The following is a 9,097-nucleotide window of genomic DNA, read 5'->3' on the forward strand; positions in this document are numbered from 1 at the left end:
CTGCAAATCTTGAAAGTAATATGAAATGGGTTGTAAATATAAAAACAGATGACAAATTGGCAATTACTTTATAATTTCTGAATTTTTCACATTTTCAGATTCCTATTTCACTGGGCATTAACCTAATTTAAATATATCTTCAAAGTACTTTAAATCTGGATCGACATTTTGGTATTAAAAATAGTTTGGAACCCACAGAAATATGCGAAATTGACCCTGGCCAACCAAAAAAACGGACTGCAATAAATTGCATAAGAAGTCGCAATGAGCTATATATAAATTATCAACAAAAGAGGGAATGGTCTGACTTGTGGGCCTATTAAGTTGACGCATATGCAAGATTTTTTAGTTATTATATACGTCAACAAACGATTCTAGCAGACATAACCGTTGGATGTTAATCCAACGGCCGTCGTGTTTCATCAATCTATGATCTTCTTGCTCCAGCCGCCAAATCCAGCGCCGGCGGGACCGCCTGCTCCCGTCTCCCGTGGCCGGCTGTGCTGCCGCGCAGGCCTCACCGCCCCCTACTACTCCCACCGCTGGCCAGGGCATCCCTCTACTCACCCACACCCCCTGTTATTCTGCGGCGACGACAGCCTCACACCGCAGCCGAACCAGTGAACCCTCGCACTCCTCTCTGCGTGGGCATCCACTGCCGCGTCTTCCCCAGCTCCGCGTCGTCCCCTTCCTAGGCCTCGCCATCATCCACCGCCCTGGTGCTCTCGGCGCGGCGTGGTTAACGTGGTCAAGGAACGACTTCCATCGGAAGAGTACTGTACGTGGAGAGGCTGACAGCTGGGTCCACGGCAGCCGCAAGGAAGTGCCTCCTTATTACGCGGAAAATAATTATTCCTCCACCTGACAGCAGGGACCCACCGTACGGGCCACCGTATTTGGCGAAAAAAACGTTTCCCCCCTGACTGCTCGGACCCACCAGACGGGCCACCGTATTTCGCGAAAAAAATGTTCCCCCCGCTGTCAGCTTGGACTCGCCGGAAGTGCCTCCTTATTACGCACAAAAAAATAATGCTCCCCCTGCTAGTTGGGACCCACCTTGGTGGGAGGCTGACTTGTGGGCGTACTAAGTTCACGGGGATGGAGTGCTTTGTCAACTTAGTCAATATGAATGATTCTAGCTCCAGTGACCGTACGATGTCCATCCAACGGCCGTAGTGCTTCTTCAACCTCTGGTCTTCTTGCTCCAGCCGCCCAAAGCAGTGCCGGTCGTGCCGCATGCTCCTGCCTCCCTTGGCCGGCTGTGCTACCGGGGAGGCCTCACCGCCCCTACTATTCCCACCGCTGGCCAGGCCATGCGGCGACGACAGCCTCACACCGCAGCCGAACCAGTGAACCCTCGTACTCCTCTCTATGCGGGCTTCCACTGCCGCATCTTCCCCGACTCCGCGTCGTCCCCTTCCAAGGCCTCGTCGTCGTCCACCGCCCTGGTGCTCTCAGCGTGGCGTGGTCAACGTGGTCAAGGAACGACTTCCATCAGAAGAGTACTGTACGTGGAGAGGCTGACAGCTGGGTCCACGGCGGCCGCAAGGAAGTGCCTCCTTATTACGCGCAAAATAATTATTCCTCCACCTGACAGCAGGGACCCACTGGACGGGCCACCGTATTTGGCAAAAAAAGTTTCCCCCTGACTGCTGGGACCCACCGGACGGGCTACCATATTTTGCGAAAAAAACGTTCCCCGGTGTCAGCTCGGACCCACCGGAAGTGCCTCCTTATTACGCACAAAAAATGAATACTCCCCCTGCTAGTTGGGACCCACCTTGGTGGGAGGCTGACTTGTGGGCCTACTAAGTTGACGGGGACGGAGTGCTTTGTCAACTTAGTCAATATGAACGATTCTAGCTCAAGTGACCGTACGATGTCCATCCAACGGCCGTAGTGCTTCTTCAACCTCTGGTCTTCTTGCTCCATCCGCCCAAAGCAGCGCGGGTCGTGCCGCATGCTCCTACCTCCCGTGGCCGGCTGTGCTGCCGGGGAGGCCGCACCGCCCCCTACTATTCCCACCACTGGCCAGGCCCTGCAGCGACGGCAGCCTCACACCGCAGCCGAACCAGTGAACCCTCGTACTCCTCTCCGCGCGGGCTTCCACTGCCGCGTCTTCCCCAGCTCCGCGTCGTCCCCTTCCTATGCCTCGCCGTCATCCACCGCCCTGGTGCTCTCGGCGTGGCGTGGTCAATGTGGTCAAGGAAAGACTTCCATCGGAAGAGTACTGTACATAGAGAGGCTGACAGCTGGGTCCACGGCGGCCGCAAGGAAGTGCCTCCTTATTACGCGCAAAATAATTATTCCTCCACCTAACAGCAGGGGCCCACCGGACGGGCCACCGTATTTGGCAAAAAAATGTTTCCCCCCTGACTGGTGGGACCCACCGGATGGGCCACCGTATTTCGCGAAAAAAACGTTCCCCAGCTGTCAGCTCGGACCCACCAAAAGTGCCTCCTTATTACGCACAAAAAAATGAATACTCCCCCTGCTAGTTGGGACCCACCTTGGTGGGAGGCTGACTTGTGGGCCTACTAAGTTGATGGGGACAGAGTGCTTTGTCAACTTAGTCAATCTGACCGATTCTACCTCCACTGACCGTACGATGTCCATCCAACGACCGTAGTGCTTCTTCAACCTCTGGTCTTCTTGCTCCAGCCGCCCAAAGCAGCGCCGGTCGTGCCGCATGCTCCTGCCTCCCGTGGCCGACTGTGCTGCCGGGGAGGCCTCACCGCCCCCTACTATTCCCACCACTAGCCAGGCCCTGCAGCGACGACAGCCTCACACCGCAACCGAACCTGTGAACCCTCATACTCCTCTCCGCACAGGCTTCCACTGCCGCATCTTCCCCGACTCCGCGTCGTCCCCTTCCTAGGCCTCGCCATCATCCACCGCCCTGGTGCTCTCAGCGTGGCGTGGTCAATGTGGTCAAGGAACGACTTCCATCGGAAGAGTACTGTATGTGGAGAGGCTGACAGCTGGGTCCACGGTGGCCGCAAGGAAGTGCCTCCTTATTACGCGCAAAATAATTATTCCTCCACCTGATAGCAGGGACCCACCGGACAGGCCACCGTAATTCATGAAAAAAACGTTTCCCCCTGACTGCTGGGACCCACCAGCTACATCTTCGCACGCAAGGAAGTGCGTCCGGGCAAAAAAAATGGTTCGCCCCCCTGACTGCTAGGACCCAATAGCTACATCTTCGCACGGAAGGAAGTGCCTGACAGTCGGGACCCACCTAGTCGAAGCGTACGTAGCGTTGTCATTCTGGTTGGTCGATGTAGAGGTGCGCACGTGTCGTAGTAGAGGCGCGCACGTAGCATGTACACGTACGTACAGCGGCCAGGGTGCAAGAAAGAAAATACGGCCACGTACATACATACGGGCGGGGTCACGAACGCCTACTCGCACATACGTACGGCCAGGGCTCGTGTACATGGCTGGGTCGGAACAGAGAAACTGCGTCATCGTCGTGTTCATGGGGAGGCAACGGAATGCGTCGTGTTCATCGGGAGGCAACGGAACGCGTGGGAGCCAACCGGCTTGGATGGAAGAGCCGATGGAAACAAGGCCTGGCGTACCGCAGAACGGAGGAAACGGCCTTGTGTTCGACCGGCCACGGTCGAAACGGGATCCTGTTCATCGGGAGGGGTCTGGCGTACCGTAAAACAGAGGAAACGGACCTCCTACGGTCAAAAACGGGGGTCCTGTACATTGGGAGGGGTGTGGCGTACCGCAAAACAGAGGAAACGGACTTGTGTTGGAGCGCTACGGTCGGAACGGGGGTCCTGTTCATCGGGACGGGTGTGGCATACCGCAAAACGGGACTCCATGGGATACTGTTCATCTGCACTGTCGACCCCCTCTAGCCTCCACAGGCTACTGTTCATCCACCGTCGACCTCCTCCAGCCTCCACCTGCGACTGTTCATCCACGGGCTCATGTTCATCCAACCTCCACCGCGCGCTACTCCACCAGCTACTGTTCAACCAGCCCTCTCCACGGGCTCCTGTTCAACCACCCCTCCACGGGCTGCTGTTCATCCAGCCCTCCACCGTCTACTGTTCATCCAGCCCTCCATGGGGTCCTGTTCATCCGGCCCTCCATGGGGTCCTGTTCATCCAGCCCCAACCGGCTCGATCGATCGGGGTCCTGTTCATCCAGAGGCAACACCACGGGGTCCTGTTCATCCACCCCCACCGCGAACTGTTCATCCAAACCACCCCCAGCAATGCTCACTGTTCATCCAGAGGCAGCATCGATCGGCTTCAGTTAGCAGCAATAGCGAAGGAATCGCTCGATCGGGTTCAGTTAACAGCCATCGATCTACCGCTCGGGTTCAGTGATGCATAGCCTGCAGTGCAACCGCTCGGGTTCAGTTAGAGCCCAACGCCTCGCACCCACGCACATGCATGTACGTGACAAACGCGCATCACTCGGCCTCGACCACCCACCGTAACCGGGAACAACCCGATATTTTCCTCGCCCTCGGTTCTACCACGGTTTTTTCCGTCATGGACGGCCCAAAGAATGTCATGCAGCTACGTCTCCGGCCCGCCCAGGATGAAAAGCCCATTTTCTGTCATGATTTTTTGTCATAGAAGTAGGACCCCACCAAATCTATGATGATACCGGGTTTTGTCACAATTATCATCATAGAAGTGTCATAAGTATGACAGAAAAAAATTCGTTCGGCCCAAAATGTCACGGATGTGTCTTTTTTTTGTAGTGAAAAATCACAAAAAAGACTGTATGGTCTATCTATAATGATCGCACACAATTCTGATTACCGGCCTGTTTGCTGGGTATCACACACATCTTGTTACGCCGAATCATTTGTGTTCACCTCACTCATCGCAAACGGTTCATCGGAGTGAACTGTATGCCGTATATCGCACACACCTTGATCTGGCTGCCCGTTTCTGTTGTTCCGTCTCATCACAAACAGTTTGTACAGATCAACCATATGCCCCTCATCACACAGGCAACTAAAATCAGAACCGTGTTTGATCTATCATTCATCACAAACGTTTTGCATCATTTCTGACGGTTTTCATACAGCACCGTTTGTGATTATTGCATCGCACACAGTTTCTCGAAGGGTCTCTGATCGTAGTGTCGCGTTAGCAGCATCCTGCAGTAGTGTTTGTTAGAGTGTTAGGTCAAGAACAACAAGTAATCAAAGCAAACAGTTCTGGTATGGCTGGCTGATGCAAACAAGGAATTGAATAGATGTATCAAGAAAAGAAGCAAAGAAGGAGGCTTAAAGACTATCACTTGACTGACCAGATTTAAGGGGCATTTAAACATCATGTGCAATGTATGAACTAACATAAACATTGCATATTCCAGATTCTACAATGGAATGCACATGTATTAGGTTATGCCATGTATGATGATGCCTAACTGTACACTATAGCTGGCAGGAGTGATTCATCATCGCACGCACAATTGAATTGCAGGTTAAGGGCCAGTTCTATTCCGCCATTTTAGAGCTTATTATCAAAATAAGCCATAAAAGTTGTAAAGAAGTCATTTTTGAGTTATGGGCTTGGGCTTAACTAATTTCGCTTTGGAGGGGGGTGTTTCGGGTAGAAGCTTACTAAAAATTGAAGGGAAGGGGAATAGTGAAATGGCTCTGTTGTCTGCCTATATTACACTCAAAATGCAATTGCCCTGCTCGCTTGCATCGATCTCCTCTCCCCTTTCCCTCTACCTCGATCCCCTGCCTACAGCACTAGGGTTCCTCCAGTGAGTCGTCGCCAGTGGTCCCATCTGGCCTGGTCCTCGTCGATGCTCTGTCCAGCTAGGCTACATGGCCGGCGGGTAGGGCCAAATCTCCCCGGCTGCTCCTCCCTCTGGCGCCGCCGCTCATTCTCATGGTCTCTAGCAGCTGCTCCACTGTGGTCCGTCCAACGCACTACTCCGGCGGGCGCCGCACAACTACGGCTGATGCCACACTGCGGCCGAAGGCACCTTATTCCCCCTCCCCTCCTCCCAGGTCGTGGCCTTGAGGTGCTGTTGAAGGACGTGCTCCTCCAACAAGGTGAGGATCTCCTCTGATTTTTTGCCAAATTTTCATTTTGATCCACTATACGATGAATTGCTATGAGTTGCTTCTGCTGCTACTATATGATGCATTGCTATGAGCTGCTCCTGCTGCTGCTATATGATGAATTGCTATGAGCTACTGCTGCTATATGATGAATTGCTATGATCTGCTGTTGCTGCTATATCATGAGTTGCTATAAGCTGCTCCTGCTGCTGCTATATGATGAATTGCTATGAGCTGCTCCTGCTGCTGCTATATGATGAATTGCTATGAGCTGCTCCTACTGCTGCTATATGATGAATTGCTATGAGCTGCTGGTGGTATATGATGAATTGCACACTGTTGTTGCTGCTGCTGTATTATGAGTTACTATGAGCCGCTTCTGCTGCTATATGATGCTTTCAGGTGGTGTTGCTATATGATAATAACCAGCCACTTGGACCATCGAATTTCAATAAATAATTGTTCTTCATTTAAATGTGGGTCATGCGTTCTTTGTTTAAATTAGGCAATGGGATCTCTATGGAAGACATTGACCAAACTAGATTGTGCCAAGTAGATGGTATCTTTGTATTTGCATTTTGAACAAATAGTGATGGTCTGTTTTCCTATCATATTAATTACTGCAATGGGTTCAATTTGTGATGTTTGCAAGTCAAATTAATTTTCATATGGGCAGCGAAATGAGAAAATATAATGCAATCTAGACTTTTCACTGATCATACCAAAGATAAGCTGAAAAGGAAGGCAATGAAAAGAACTGCTTAGCTTATTACCTAGAGCTTATATTCACATGTGCTTATTTTCTTAGGATAACTCGTAATAACTGTCCCTAAGAAACTTGGCCAATAGAACTGACATACAAATAACATGCCACGATGATTGCAATGGAGGAGTGACCGAACATAGCACACTGTATAGGCTCACCGCTGCATCTCCTTTTTTTGCGACGTTCCATGAAATTGCCATATACATCTTGTACTTTTTCATTGTGTAACCCTATCTGCAAGTTGACACGGCTAATTTCAGACATCTCTACATGATAATACATTGCATATCCCTTGCACATATATAAACCACCAATTAACGATTGTGTGTGTAGCATAAACTAGCCATGACTCTGTATTCTGGACTAGCAGGCACTCTAAGGGAGCCTAATGTAGTGCACTGGAATTCCTACATGCCACCTACGATTTTGTATAATGTACTACCTCTGTTCCTAAATATATTTCTTTGTAGAGATTCCAGTATGGACCCCATACAGATGTATATAGATGCATTTTTGAGTGTAGATTCACTCATTTTGCTCCATATGTAGCCTATAGTGGAATCTCTAGAAAGACTTATATTTAGGAACGGAGGTATGAGGTAGTATCATTTATGGCATCTACATATCTAATTTAGAAGCCAGTAGTATAAATCATTGTCTGCACAAAGGGATTACTGGTCGAAAATCCTAGCAAAGCACGCTGGCAGGCACACAACAATACAAGAGAGAGAGGCACACTTACAAGATCATAGCAATGCCTCAGTCCAGGATCTTGGTTGGCCAAGATATTAGATCCAGAAGAAACATTGTCCTTGTAGTTTTTGCCAGCTGCATAACAGGTAACAGCGACATGTTAGTATATTTGAAGTACATCGGGCAGGTGATGCTGTACGGGTTTAAAGGTGAAGTACCTAGGCCGTGGCGGGTGCTTGGCATCTTGCCAGACGGTGGGAATCAGGTTAGAAACTATCGGCGTTCTGGGAACGGGGGTCCCCAGACATGCCTGCCTGCGGGCCACGGCGTGGCTCTGCTAGCAGGCCTGTACGGCCCATCTTCATCAACAAGGCACTCAAGACCCTCGCGAGGGGCCAAGCCTCGCGAGGCGGACGACGCAAGACCTCCTCAGGAGCGGCCTCGCCAGGCAGGCTCACGAGGGGCGGAGAGATCAAGGCAAGGAAAACCTCGTGAGGTTCTCGTGACGTGAGCCATGACGACCAAGACCAGGCGGGCGCCAGCACGCACAGCGTCCTCGTTTCCTCTTTGGTGCTAAAGGAGGCAAGCGCAGGCGCGGAGTACCGAGGCATCAAGCAAAGGTTTCCATATCGGTGCAACGAGACCAAGACCAGCAGGACGGCAAGACGGAGGTCACCATGGAGCCCAAGGCGGCGTCACCACCAGAGCCTTTTGCAGGCGAAGACTGCTTTTGTCAGGATAAGCTGTACTAGTTGTCCCCTTTCAAATTGGCTGTTGTTGGCTCCCTTCCCGCTCAATATTTGGGGAGAGGACCAGTGCCTCTATAAATAGGACTAGCCACCACCATAGGAGACAACTCATTCGGAGGCGTCTCATCTCATCTTGAGTGATCCTCACGCACACAAGTTCACCTAGCACAAGAACACCTCAACCTCAGGTGGCTGTTCTTCCCCTTGTACTATTCATCATCAGCCCAAGAGGAAATCCACCACCACCACACTGGAGTAGTGTATTACACCACAACGGTGGCCCGAACCGGTATAAATCTTGTGTCCCTTGTGTTGTGAGTTCGTGGGTTCGTTCTTGAGATCTTAGAGAGCTAGGGCGTGGATCGGTAGGGAGGAAATCTTTGCGCGCACCCCAGTGTTCGAACCTTAAGGGTTTTTCCGGAACCCGTGATCCAACATTTTGGCGCGCCAGGTAGGGATGCGTCGAAGCTTCCTTTCCGTCGCTCCATGTCCCGTGGCTCCATCATCTCCATGGCGGATGCTTGTCATGCTCGTGCTGAGCGCCGGGCTACCCTCGCCACCCGCGTTGCTCAGACGGCTCCCGTCGGCGGGCCACCTCGTCGTTCTTCGTGGCCTGCTGCCAACGCCGCCACCGGCCCGGCGGGGAACGAGCGCAAGCATCCTCGCTGCACTCCTCGGTGCGGCGGGACGGCTGCACCGCCACTCCATCACTGACCCCGGCCGGTTCCTCGTCCCATGCACATCGCGCTCCCATGGACGCGCGGGCCGCGCTCCTCATGGCGCACGAGCTCCTGCGCTACCGCCCAGTCAATGATCTCGACAAGGACTGGG

The sequence above is a fragment of the Aegilops tauschii genome, chromosome 6, assembly GCF_002575655.3.
Source record: "Aegilops tauschii subsp. strangulata cultivar AL8/78 chromosome 6, Aet v6.0, whole genome shotgun sequence".
Classification (NCBI taxonomy): domain Eukaryota; kingdom Viridiplantae; phylum Streptophyta; class Magnoliopsida; order Poales; family Poaceae; genus Aegilops; species Aegilops tauschii.